Genomic DNA, 14,929 nt, shown 5'->3' with positions numbered 1-14,929 from the left:
ACTCCCCATATCCCTCACCCCTCCCTCCTCTCCATATCCAACACCTCTACCAATCCCGATCTTCCTCAACCCTACCTACTCCCCATATCCCTCATCCCTAACTGCTCCCCTTATCGCTGACCCAATATACTCCCCATATCCATTGCCCTACCAAATCCCCATTTCCCTCACTCCAACTGCTCCCCATATCCCTCAACTCTACCTATCCACCAAATCACTCACCTCTACCTACCCACCATATCCCTCACCTCTACCTACTCCCCATATCCCTCGTCCCTACTTACTCCCCATATCTCTCACCTTATATACTCCCCATATCCCTCACCCCTCCCCACTCCCCATATCCCTCACCTCTACCCACCCACCAGATCCGTCACCGCTACCTACTCACCATATCCTTCACCTCTACCTACCCACGATATCCCTCACCCCTACCTACTTCCCATATCCCTCACCTCTACCTACTCCCCATATCCCTCACCCCTACCTACTCCCCATATCCCTCACCCCTCCCTCTTCCCCATATCGCTCACTCTAGCTAGTCCCCATATCCCTCACCCTTACCTACTCCCCATATCCCTTACTCCTACCTACTCCCCATGTCCCTTGCCCAACCTAATCCCCATTTCCCTCACTCCAACTGCTCCCCATATGCCTCACCTCTACCTATCAACCAAATCACTCACCTCTACCTACCCACCATATCTCTCATTCTACATATTCCCCATATCCCTCAGCCCTACCTACTCCCCATATCCCTCACCCCTACCTACTCCCCATATCGCTCACCCTACCAACTCCCCATATCCTTCACCCTTACCTACTCCCGATATCCCTCACCTCTACCTACTCCCCATATCCCTCACCCCTACCGACTTCCCATATCCCTCACCTCTACCTACTCCTTATTTTGCTCACCCTACCAACTCCCCAAATCCCTCATCTCTACCTACTCCCCATATCCCTCATCCCTACCTACTCCCTTGATCCCTCACCCCACCTACTCCCCATATCCCTCACTCCTACTTACTCCACATGTCCCATGCCCTACCTAATCCCCATTTCCCTCACCCCAACTACTCCCCATATCCCTCACCTCTACCTATCCACCATATCCCTCATCTCTACCAACCCACCATGTGCCTCATCTCTACCTACTCCCCATATTGCTCACCCTATAGGCTCCCCATATCCCTCACCCCTACCTGCTCCCCATATCCCTCACCCCCACCTGTTCCCCATATCCCTCCCCCTACCTAATCCCCATTTCGCTCACTCCAACTACTCTCCCTATCCCTCACTACCTATCTACCATATCCCTCACCTCTACGTATTCACCATATCCTTCACCTCTACCTACTCCCCATATCCCTCACTCCTACCTACTCCCCATATCCCTCACTCCTACCTATTCTCCCTATCACTCACCCCTACCTACTCCCCATATACCTCACCTCGACCTACGCCCCGTATCCCTCACCCCTACCTACCCACGATATCCCTCACCCCTACCTACTCCCCATATCCCTCACCAATACCGACTCCCCATATCGCTCACCCTACCTACTCCCCATATTCCTCACCTCTACCTGCTCCCCATATCCCTCACCCCTACCTGCTCCCCATATCCCTCACCCCCACCTATTCCCCATATCTCTCCCCCTACCTAATCCCCATTTTGCTCAATCCAACTACTCCCCCTATCCCTCACCTCTACCTATCTACCATATCCCTCACCTCTACGTATTCACCATATCCTTCACCTCTACCTACTCCCCATATCCCTCACTCCTACCCACTCTCCCTATCACTCACCCCTACCTACTCCCCATATACCTCACCTCGACCTACGCCCCATATCCCTCACCCCTACCTACACACGATATCCCTCACCCCTACCTACTCCCCATATCCCTCACCAATAACGACTCACCATATCGCTCACCCTACCTACTCCCCATATACCTCACCTCGACCTACGCCCCGTATCCCTCACCCCTACCTACCCACGATATCCCTCACCCCGACCTACTCCCCATATCCCTCACCAATACCGACTCCCCATATCCCTCACACCTCCCTTCTCCCCCTATCCAACACCTCTACCAATCCTGATCTTCCTCAACCCTACCTGCTCCCCATGTCCCTCATCCCTACCTGCTCCCCTTATCACTGACCCTATATATTCCCCATATCCCTCAACCCTACCTACTCCCCATAACCCTCACCCCTACCTACCCCCATATCACTCACCCTACCTACTCCCCATATCCCTCACCCTTACCTACTCACCACATCCCTCACTTCTACCTACTTCCCATATCCCTCACCCCTACCTACTCCCCTGATCCCTCACCCCACCTACTCCCCATATCCCTCACTCCGACTTACTCCACATATCGCTTCCCCTACATAATCCCCATTTCCCTCACCCCAATTACTCCCCATATCCCTCACCTACACCTATCCACCATATCCCTCACCTCTTCCAACCCACCATGTGCCTCATCTCTACCTACTCCCCATATTCCTCACCCTATAGACTCCCCATATCCCTCACCCCTACCTGCTCCCCATATCCCTCACCCCCACCTATTCCCCATATCTCTCACCCTACCTAGTCCCCATTTCGCTCAATCCAACTACTCCCCCTATCCCTCACCTCTACCTATCTACCATATCCCTCACCTCTACGTATTCACCATATCCTTCACCTCTACCTACTTCCCATATCCCTCACTCCTACCTACGCCCCATATCCCTCACTCCTACCTACTCTCCCTATCACCCACCCCTACCTACTCCCCATATACCTCACCTCGACCTACGCCCCGTATCCCTCACCCCAACCTACCCACGATATCCCTCACCCCTACCTACTCCCCATATCCCTCACCAATACCGAATCCCCATATCGCTCACCCTACCTACTCCCCATATCCCTCACCCCTACCTGCTCCCCATATCCCTCACCCCCACCTTTTCCCCATATCTCTCCCCCTACCTAATCCCCATTTCGCTCAATCCAACTACTCCCCCTATCCCTCACCTCTACCTATCTACCATATCCCTCACCTCTACGTATTTAGCATGTCCTTCACCTCTACCTACTCCCCATATCCCTCACTCCTACCTACTCCCCATATCCCTCACTCCTACCTACTCTCCCTATCACTCACCCCTACCTACTCCCCATATACCTCACCTCGACCTACGCCCCGTATCCCTAACCCCTACCTACCCACGATATCCCTCACCCCTACCTACTCCCCATATCCCTCACCAATACCGACTCACCATATCGCTCACCCTACCTACTCCCCATATTCCTCACCTCTACCTACTCCCCATATCCCTCACCCCTACCTACTCCCCATATCGCTCACCCTATCTACTCTCCATATCCCTCTCCTCTACCTACACCATATCCCTCACCCTCTACCGACTCCCCATATCCCTCACCCCTGCCTAGTCCCCATATCCCTTACCTCTACCTATCCACTATATCCCTCACATCTACCAACCCACCATACCCCTCATCTCTACCGACTCCCCATATTGCTCACCCTATATGCTCCCTATATCCCTCACCCCTACCTGCTCCCCATATCCCTCACCCCTACCTACTCATCATATCCCTCCCCCTACCTAATCCCCATTTCCCTCACCCCAACTACTCCCCCTATCTCTCACCTCTAGCTATCGACCATATCCCTACCCCTACCTATTCCCCCGATCCCTCACCTCTACCTACTCCCCATATCTATCACCCCTACCTACTCTCCATATCCCTCACCCTACCTAAACCCCATAACCCTCACCCCTACCTATTCCCCATATTCCCCATATCATATCCCTCACCCACACCTACTCCCCATATCCAACACCTCTACCAATCCCGATCTTCCTCAACCCTACCTACTCCCCATATCCCTCATCCCTAACTGCTCCCCTTATCGCTGACCCAATATACTCCCCATATCCATTGCCCTACCAAATCCCCATTTCCCTCACTCCAACTGCTCCCCATATCCCTCACCTCTACCTATCCACCAAATCACTCACCTTTACCTACCCACCATATCCCTCACCTCTACCTACTCCCTATATCCCTCGTCCCTACTTACTCCCCATATCTCTCACCTTATATACTCCCCATATCCCTCACCCCTCCCCACTCCCCATATCCCTCACCTCTACCCACCCACCAGATCCCTCACCGCTACCTACTCACCATATCCCTCACCTCTACCTACCCACGATATCCCTCACCCCTACCTACTTCCCATATCCCTCACCTCTACCTACTCCCCATATCCCTCATCTCTGCCAACCCACCATGTGCCTCATCTCTACCTACTCCCCATATTGCTCACCCTATAGGCTCCCCATATCCCTCACCCCTACCTGCTCCACATATCCCTCACCCCCACCTATTCCCCATATCCCTCCCCCTACCTAATCCCCATTTCGCTCACTCCAACTACTCTCCCTATCCCTCACCTCTACCTATCTACCATATCCCTCACCTCTACGTACTCACCCTATCCTTCACCTCTCCCTACTACCCATATCCCTCACCCCTACCTACTCTCCCTATCACTCACCCCTACCTACTCCCCATATACCTCAACTCTACCTATGCCCCGTATCCCTCACCCCGACCTACTCCCCATATCCCTCACCAATACCGACTCCCCATATGGCTCACCCTACCTGCTCCCCATATCCCTCACCTCCACCTACTCCCCATATCCCTCACCCCTACCTACTCCCCATATCGCTCACCCTATCGACTCCCCATATCCCTCTCCTCTACCTACACCATATCCCTCACCCCTACCGACTCCCCATATCCCTCACCCCTACCTAGCCTCCATATCCCTTACCTCTCCCTACCCACCATATCCCTCACCTCTACCTACCCACCATATACATCAATCCTACCCACCGGACATATCCCTGAATCCTACCTTCCGGCCGTATCCCTCAGCTCTACCTACTCCCCGTATCCATCATCCCTGCCTGCTCCCCCATATCGCTCACCCTATATACTCCCCATATCCCTCACTCCTACTACTCCCCATATCCCTTCCCCTACCTAATCCCTATTTCCCTCACTCCAACTGCTCCCCATATCCCTCACGTCTACCGATCCACCAAATCCCTCACCTCTACTTCCCCACCATATCCCTCACCTCTACCTACTCTCCATATCCCTCATCCCTACCTACTCCCCATATCGCTCACCCTATATACTCCCCATATCCCTCACCCCTACCTACCTACCCCATATCCCTCACCTCTACCTACTCTCCATATCCCTCACCCCTACCTACTCTCCATATCCCTCATCCCTACCTACTCCCCATATCCCTCACCCCTACCTATTCCCCATATCCCTCACCCCTACCAACTCCTCATATCCCTCACCCCTACCTGCTCCCCATATCCCTCACCCCTACCTATTCCCCATGTCCCTCACCCCTACCTACTCCCCAAATCCCTCACCCCTACCTATTTCCCTTATCCCTCACCCCTACCTACTCATGTCCCTCACCCCTACCTATTCCCCATATCCCTCACCCCTACCTACTCCCCATATCCCTCACCCCTACCTGTTCCCCATATCCCTCACCCTTACCTACTCCCCATATCCCTCACCCCTACCTATTCCCCATATCCCTCACCCCTACCTACTCCCCATATCCCTCACCCCTACCTATTCCCCATATCCCTCACCCCTACCTACTCCCCATATCCCTCACCACTACCTATTCCCCATATCCCTCACCCCTACCTACTCCCCATATCCCTCACCCCTACCTATTCCCATATCCCTCACCCCTACCTACTCTCCATCTCTCTCACCCCTACCTACTCCCCATATCCCTCACCCCTACCTACTCCCCATATCCCTCACCCCTACCTACGCCCCATATCCCTCACCTCTACCTACTCCCCATATCCCTCACCCCTACCTATTCCCCATATCCCTCACCCCTACCTACTCTCCATTCCCTCACCCCTACCTACTCCCCATATCCCTCACCTCGACCTACTCCCCATTTCCCTCACCCATTCCTGCTCCCCACATCCCCCACCTCTTCCTACTCCCCATATCCCTCACCCCGACCTACTCTGCTTAACCCTCACCGCTACCTACTCCCCATATCCCTCACCCCTACCTACTCTCCATTCCCTCACCCCTACCTACTCCCCGTATCCCTCACCTCTTCCTACTCCCCATTTCCCTCACCCATACTTGCTCCCCATATCCCTCACCCCTACCTACGCCCCATATCCCTCACCTCTACCTACTCCCCACATCCCTCACCTCTTCCTACTCCCCATATCCCTCACCCCTACCTACTCTCCATTCCCTCACCCCTACCTACTCCCCATATCCCTCACCCCTACCTACTCCCCATTTCCCTCACCCATACCTGCTCCCCACATCCCTCACCTCTTCCTACTCCCCATATCCCTCACTCCGACCTACTCTGCTTAACACTCACCGCTACCTACTCCCAATATCCCTCACTCCTACTTACTCCCCATATCCCTTCCCCGACCTAATCCCCAATTCCCTCACTCCAACTACTCTCCATACTCCTCACATCTACCAACCCACCATATCCCTCATCTCTACCGACTCCCCATATTGCTCGCCCTGTATGCTCCCTATATCCCTCACCCCTACCTGCTCCCCACATCCCTCACCCCCACCTATTCCCCATATCTCTCCCCCTACCTAATCCCCATTTCGCTCAATCCAACTACTCCCCCTATCCCTCACCTCTACCTATCTACCATATCCCTCACCTCTACGTATTCACCATATCCTTCACCTCTACCTACTTCCCATATCCCTCACTCCTACCTACGCCCCATATCTCTCACTCCTACCTACTCTCCCTATCACTCACCCCTACCTACTCCCCATATACCTCACCTCGATCTACGCCACGTATCCCTCACCCCTACCTACCCACGATATCCCTCACCCCTACCTACTCCCCATATCCCTCACCAATACCGACTCCCCATATCGCTCACCCTACCTACTCCCCATATTCCTCACCTCTACCTGCTCCCCATATCCCTCACACCTCCCTTCTCCCCCTATCCAACACCTCTACCAATCCTGATCTTCCTCAACCCTACCTGCTCCCCATGTCCCTCATCCCTACCTGCTCCCCTTATCACTGACCCTATATATTCCCCATATCCCTCAACCCTACCTACTCCCCATAACCCTCACCCCTACCTACCCCCATATCACTCACCCTACCTACTCCCCATATCCCTCACCCTACCAACTCCCCAAATCCCTCACCTCTACCTATTCCCCATATCCCTCACCCCGACCTACTCCCCTGATCCCTCACCCCACCTACTCCCCATATCCCTCACTCCTACTTACTCCACATATCGCTTCCCCTACCTAATCCCCATTTCCCTCACCCCAATTACTCCCCATATCCCTCACCTACACCTATCCACCATATTCCTCACCTCTTCCAACCCACCATGTGCCTCATCTCTACCTACTCCCCATATTCCTCACCCTATAGACTCCCCATATCCCTCACCCCTACCTGCTCCCCATATCCCTCACCCCCACCTATTCCCCATATCTCTCCCCCTATCTAATCCCCATTTCGCTCAATACAACTACTCCCCCTATCCTTCACCTATACCTATCTACCATATCCCTCACCTCTACGTATTTAGCATGTCCTTCACCTCTACCTACTCCCCATATCCCTCACTCCTACCTACTCCCCATATCCCTCACTCCTACCTACTCTCCCTATCACTCACCCCTACCTACTCCCCATATACCTCACCTCGACCTACGCCCCGTATCCCTCACCCCTACCTACCCACGATATCCCTCACCCCTACCTACTCCCCATATCTCTCACCAATACCGACTCACCATATCGCTCACCCTACCTACTCCCCATATTCCTCACCTCTACCTACTCCCCATATCCCTCACCCTCTACCGACTCCCCATATCCCTCACCCCTGCCTAGTCCCCATATCCCTTACCTCTACCTATCCACTATATCCCTCACATCTACCAACCCACCATACCCCTCATCTCTACCGACTCCCCATGTTGCTCACCCTATATGCTCCCTATATCCCTCACCCCTACCTGCTCCCCATATCCCTCACCCCCACCTACTCATCATATCCCTCCCCCTACCTAATCCCCATTTCCCTCACCCCAACTACTCCCCCTATCTCTCACCTCTACCTATCGACCATATCCCTACCCCTACCTATTCCCCCGATCCCTCACCTCTACCTACTCCCCATATCTATCACCCCTACCTACTCTCCATATCCCTCACCCTACCTAAGCCCCATATCCCTCACCCCTACCTATTCCCCATATTCCCCATATCATATCCCTCACCCACACCTACTCCCCATATCCAACACCTCTACCAATCCCGATCTTCCTCAACCCTACCTACTCCCCATATCCCTCATCCCTACCTACTCCCCTGATCCCTCACCACTACCTATTCCTCATTTTGCTCACCCTACCAACTCCCCAAATCCCTCACCTCTACCTATTCCCCATATCCCTCACCCCCACCTACTCCCCATATCCTTCACTCCTACTTCCTCCACATATCCCTTCCCCTACCTAATCCCCATTTCCCTGACCCCAACTACTCCCCATATCCCTCACCTACACCTATCCACCATATCCCTCACCTCTTCCAACCCACCATGTGCCTCACCGCTACCTGCTCCCCATATCCCTCACCCCCACCTATTCCCCATATCTCTCCCCCTACCTAATCGCCATTTCGCTCACTCCAACTAATCCCCCTATCCCTCACCTCTACCTATCTACCATATCCCTCACCTCTACGTATTCACCATATCCTTCACCTCTACCTACTCCCCATATCCCTAACTCCTACCTACTCCCCATATCCCTCACTCCTACCTACTCTCCCTATCACTCACCCCTACCTACTCCCCATATCCCTCACCAATACCGACTCCCCATATCGCTCACCCTACCTACTCCCCATATTCCTCACCTCTACCTACTCCCCATATCCCTCACCCCTACCTGCTCCCCATATCCCTCACCCCCACCTATTCCCCATATCTCTCCCCCTACCTAATCCCCATTTCGCTCAATCCAACTACTCCCTCACCTCTACCTATCTACCAAATCCCTCACCTCTACGTATTCAGCATATCCTTCACCTCTACCTACTCCCCATATCCCTCACTCCTACCTACTCCCCATATCCCTCACTCCTACCTACTCTCCCTATCACTCACCCCTACCTACTCCCCATATCCCTCACCTCGACCTACGCCCCGTATCCCTCACCCCTACCTACCCACGATATCCCTCACCCCTACCTACTCCCCATATCCCTCACCAATACCGACTCACCATATCACTCACCCTACCTACTCCCCATATTCCTCACCTCTACCTACTCCCCATATCCCTCACCCCGACCTACTCCCCATATCGCTCACCCTATCTACTCTCCATATCCCTCTCCTCTACCTACACCATATCCCTCACCCCTACCGACTCCCCATATCCCTCACCCCTGCCTAGTCCCCATATCCCTTACCTCTACCTATCCACCATATCCCTCACATCTACCAACCCACCATACCCCTCATCTCTACCGACTCCCCATATTGCTCACCCTATATGCTCCCTATATCCCTCACACCTACCTGCTCCCCATATCCCTCACCCCCACCTACTCATCATATCCCTCCCCCTACCTAATCCCCATTTCCCTCACCCCAACTACTCCCCCTATCTCTCACCTCTACCTATCGACCATATCCCTACCCCTACCTATTCCCCCGATCCCTCACCTCTACCTACTCCGCATATCTATCACCCCTACCTACTCTCCATATCCCTCACCCTACCTAAGCCCCATATCCCTCACCCCTACCTATTCCCCATATCATATCCCTCACCCACACCTACTCCCCATATCCCTCACCTCTACTTACTCCCCATATCCCTCACCCCTCCCTCCTCTCCATATCCAACACCTCTACCAATCCCGATCTTCCTCAACCCTACCTACTCCCCATATCCCTCATCCCTAACTGCTCCCCTTATCGCTGACCCAATATACTCCCCATATCCATTGCCCTACCAAATCCCCATTTCCCTCACTCCAACTGCTCCCCATATCCCTCACCTCTACCTATCCACCAAATCACTCACCTCTACCTACCCACCATATCCCTCACCTCTACCTACTCCCCATATCCCTCGTCCCTACTTACTCCCCATATCTCTCACCTTATATACTCCCCATATCCCTCACCCCTCCCCACTCCCCATATCCCTCACCTCTACCCACCCACCAGATCCATCACCGCTACCTACTCACCATATCCCTCACCTCTACCTACCCACGATATCCCTCACCCCTACCTACTTCCCATATCCCTCACCTCTACCTACTCCCCATATCCCTCACCCCTACCTACTCCCCATATCCCTCACCCCTCCCTCTTCCCCATATCGCTCACTCTAGCTAGTCCCCATATCCCTCACCCTTACCTACTCCCCATATCCCTTACTCCTACCTACTCCCCATGTCCCTTGCCCAACCTAATCCCCATTTCCCTCACTCCAACTGCTCCCCATATGCCTCACCTCTACCTATCAACCAAATCACTCACCTCTACCTACCCACCATATCTCTCATTCTACATATTCCCCATATCCCTCAGCCCTACCTACTCCCCATATCCCTCACCCCTACCTACTCCCCATATCGCTCACCCTACCAACTCCCCATATCCTTCACCCTTACCTACTCCCGATATCCCTCACCTCTACCTACTCCCCATATCCCTCACCCCTACCTACTTCCCATATCCCTCACCTCTACCTACTCCTTATTTTGCTCACCCTACCAACTCCCCAAATCCCTCATCTCTACCTACTCCCCATATCCCTCATCCCTACCTACTCCCCTGATCCCTCACCCCACCTACTCCCCATATCCCTCACTCCTACTTACTCCACATGTCCCATGCCCTACCTAATCCCCATTTCCCTCACCCCAACTACTCCCCATATCCCTCACCTCTACCTATCCACCATATCCCTCATCTCTACCAACCCACCATGTGCCTCATCTCTACCTACTCCCCATATTGCTCACCCTATAGGCTCCCCATATCCCTCACCCCTACCTGCTCCCCATATCCCTCACCCCCACCTGTTCCCCATATCCCTCCCCCTACCTAATCCCCATTTCGCTCACTCCAACTACTCTCCCTATCCCTCACTACCTATCTACCATATCCCTCACCTCTACGTATTCACCATATCCTTCACCTCTACCTACTCCCCATATCCCTCACTCCTACCTATTCTCCCTATCACTCACCCCTACCTACTCCCCATATACCTCACCTCGACCTACGGCCCGTATCCCTCACCCCTACCTACCCACGATATCCCTCACCCCTACCTACTCCCCATATCCCTCACCAATACCGACTCCCCATATCGCTCACCCTACCTACTCCCCATATTCCTCACCTCTACCTGCTCCCCATATCCCTCACCCCTACCTGCTCCCCATATCCCTCACCCCCACCTATTCCCCATATCTCTCCCCATACCTAATCCCCATTTCGCTCAATCCAACTACTCCCCCTATCCCTCACCTCTACCTATCTACCATATCCCTCACCTCTACGTATTCACCATATCCTTCACCTCTACCTACTCCCCATATCCCTCACTCCTACCCACTCTCCCTATCACTCACCCCTACCTACTCCCCATATACCTCACCTCGACCTACGCCCCATATCCCTCACCCCTACCTACACACGATATCCCTCACCCCTACCTACTCCCAATATCCCTCACCAATAACGACTCACCATATCGCTCACCCTACCTACTCCCCATATACCTCACCTCGACCTACGCCCCATATCCCTCACCCCTACCTACACACGATATCCCTCACCCCGACCTACTCCCCATATCCCTCACCAATACCGACTCCCCATATCCCTCACACCTCCCTTCTCCCCCTATCCAACACCTCTACCAATCCTGATCTTCCTCAACCCGACCTGCTCCCCATGTCCCTCATCCCTACCTGCTCCCCTTATCACTGACCCTATATATTCCCCATATCCCTCAACCCTACCTACTCCCCATAACCCTCACCCCTACCTACCCCCATATCACTCACCCTACCTACTCCCCATATCCCTCACCCTTACCTACTCACCACATCCCTCACTTCTACCTACTTCCCATATCCCTCACCCCTACCTACTCCCCTGATCCCTCACCTCTACCTACTCCTCATTTTGCTCCCTACCAACTCCCCAAATCCCTCACCTCTACCTATTCCCCATATCCCTCACCCCTCCCTACTCCCCTGATCCCTCACCCCACCTACTCCCCATATCCCTCACTCCTACTTACTCCACATATCGCTTCCCCTACCTAATCCCCATTTCCCTCACCCCAATTACTCCCCATATCCCTCACCTACACCTATCCACCATATCCCTCACCTCTTCCAACCCACCATGTGCCTCATCTCTACCTACTCCCCATATTCCTCACCCTATAGACTCCCCATATCCCTCACCCCTACCTGCTCCCCATATCCCTCACCCCCACCTATTCCCCATATCTCTCCCCCTACCTAATCCCCATTTCGCTCAATCCAACTACTCCCCCTATCCCTCACCTCTACCTATCTACCATATCCCTCACCTCTACGTATTTAGCATGTCCTTCACCTCTACCTACTCTCCCTATCACTCACCCCTACCTACTCCCCATATACCTCACCTCGACCTACGCCCCGTATCCCTAACCCCTACCTACCCACGATATCCCTCACCCCTACCTACTCCCCATATCCCTCACCAATACCGACTCACCATATCGCTCACCCTACCTACTCCCCATATTCCTCACCTCTACCTACTCCCCATATCCCTCACCCCTACCTACTCCCCATATCGCTCACCCTATCTACTCTCCATATCCCTCTCCTCTACCTACACCATATCCCTCACCCTCTACCGACTCCCCATATCCCTCACCCCTGCCTAGTCCCCATATCCCTTACCTCTTCCTATCCACTATATCCCTCACATCTACCAACCCACCATACCCCTCATCTCTACCGACTCCCCATATTGCTCACCCTATATGCTCCCTATATCCCTCACCCCTCCCTGCTCCCCATATCCCTCACCCCCACCTACTCATCATATCCCTCCCCCTACCTAATCCCCATTTCCCTCACCCCAATTACTTCCCATATCCCTCACCTCTACCTACTCCCCATATCCCTCATCTCTGCCAACCCACCATGTGCCTCATCTCTACCTACTCCCCATATTGCTCACCCTATAGGCTCCCCATATCCCTCACCCCTACCTGCTCCCCATATCCCTCACCCCCACCTATTCCCCATATCCCTCCCCCTACCTAATCCCCATTTCGCTCACTCCAACTACTCTCCCTATCCCTCACCTCTACCTATCTACCATATCCCTCACCTCTACGTACTCACCCTATCCTTCACCTCTCCCTACTACCCATATCCCTCACCCCTACCTACTCTCCCTATCACTCACCCCTACCTCCTCCCCATATACCTCAACTCTACCTATGCCCCGTATCCCTCACCCCGACCTACTCCCCATATCCCTCACCAATACCGACTCCCCATATGGCTCACCCTACCTGCTCCCCATATCCCTCACCTCCACCTACTCCCCATATTCCTCACCCCTACCTACTCCCCATATCGCTCGCCCTATCGACTCCCCATATCCCTCTCCTCTACCTACACCATATCCCTCACCCCTACCGACTCCCCATATCCCTCACCCCTACCTAGCCTCCATATCCCTTACCTCTCCCTACCCACCATATCCCTCACCTCTACCTACCCACCATATACCTCAATCCTACCCACCGGACATATCCCTGAATCCTACCTGCCGGCCGTATCCCTCAGCTCTACCTACTCCCCGTATCCATCATCCATGCCTGCTCCCCCATATCGCACACCCTATATACTCCCCATATCCCTCACTCCTACTACTCCCCATATCCCTCACCTCTACCGATCCACCAAATCCCTCACCTCCACTTACCCACCATATCCCTCACCTCTACCTACTCTCCATATCCCTCATCCCTACCTACTCCCCATATCGCTCACCCTATATACTCCCCATATCCCTCACCCCTACCTACCTACCCCATATCCCTCACCTCTACCTACTCTCCATATCCCTCACCCCTACCTACTCTCCATATCCCTCATCCCTACCTACTCCCCATATCCCTCACCCCTACCTATTGCCCATATCCCTCACCCCTACCAACTCCTCATATCCCTCACCCCTACCTGCTCCCCATATCCCTCACCCCTACCTATTCCCCATGTCCCTCACCCCTACCTACTCCCCAAATCCCTCACCCCTACCTATTTCCCTTATCCCTCACCCCTACCTACTCATGTCCCTCACCCCTACCTATTCCCCATATCCCTCACCCCTACCGACTCCCCATATCCCTCACCCCTACCTGTTCCCCATATCACTCACCCTTACCTACTCCCCATATCCCTCACCCCTACCTATTCCCCATATCCCTCACCCCTACCTACTCCCCATATCCCTCACCCCTACCTATTCCCCATATCCCTCACCCCTACCTACTCCCCATATCCCTCACCACTACCTATTCCCCATATCCCTCACCCCTACCTACTCCCCATATCCCTCACCCCTACCTATTCCCCATATCCCTCACCCCTACCTACTCTCCATCTCTCTCACCCCTACCTACTCCCCATATCCCTCACCCCTACCTACTCCCCAT

Source organism: Heterodontus francisci, chromosome 33 (genome assembly GCF_036365525.1).
Source record: "Heterodontus francisci isolate sHetFra1 chromosome 33, sHetFra1.hap1, whole genome shotgun sequence".
NCBI lineage: Eukaryota > Metazoa > Chordata > Chondrichthyes > Heterodontiformes > Heterodontidae > Heterodontus > Heterodontus francisci.
This window is presented reverse-complemented; position numbering follows the sequence as displayed.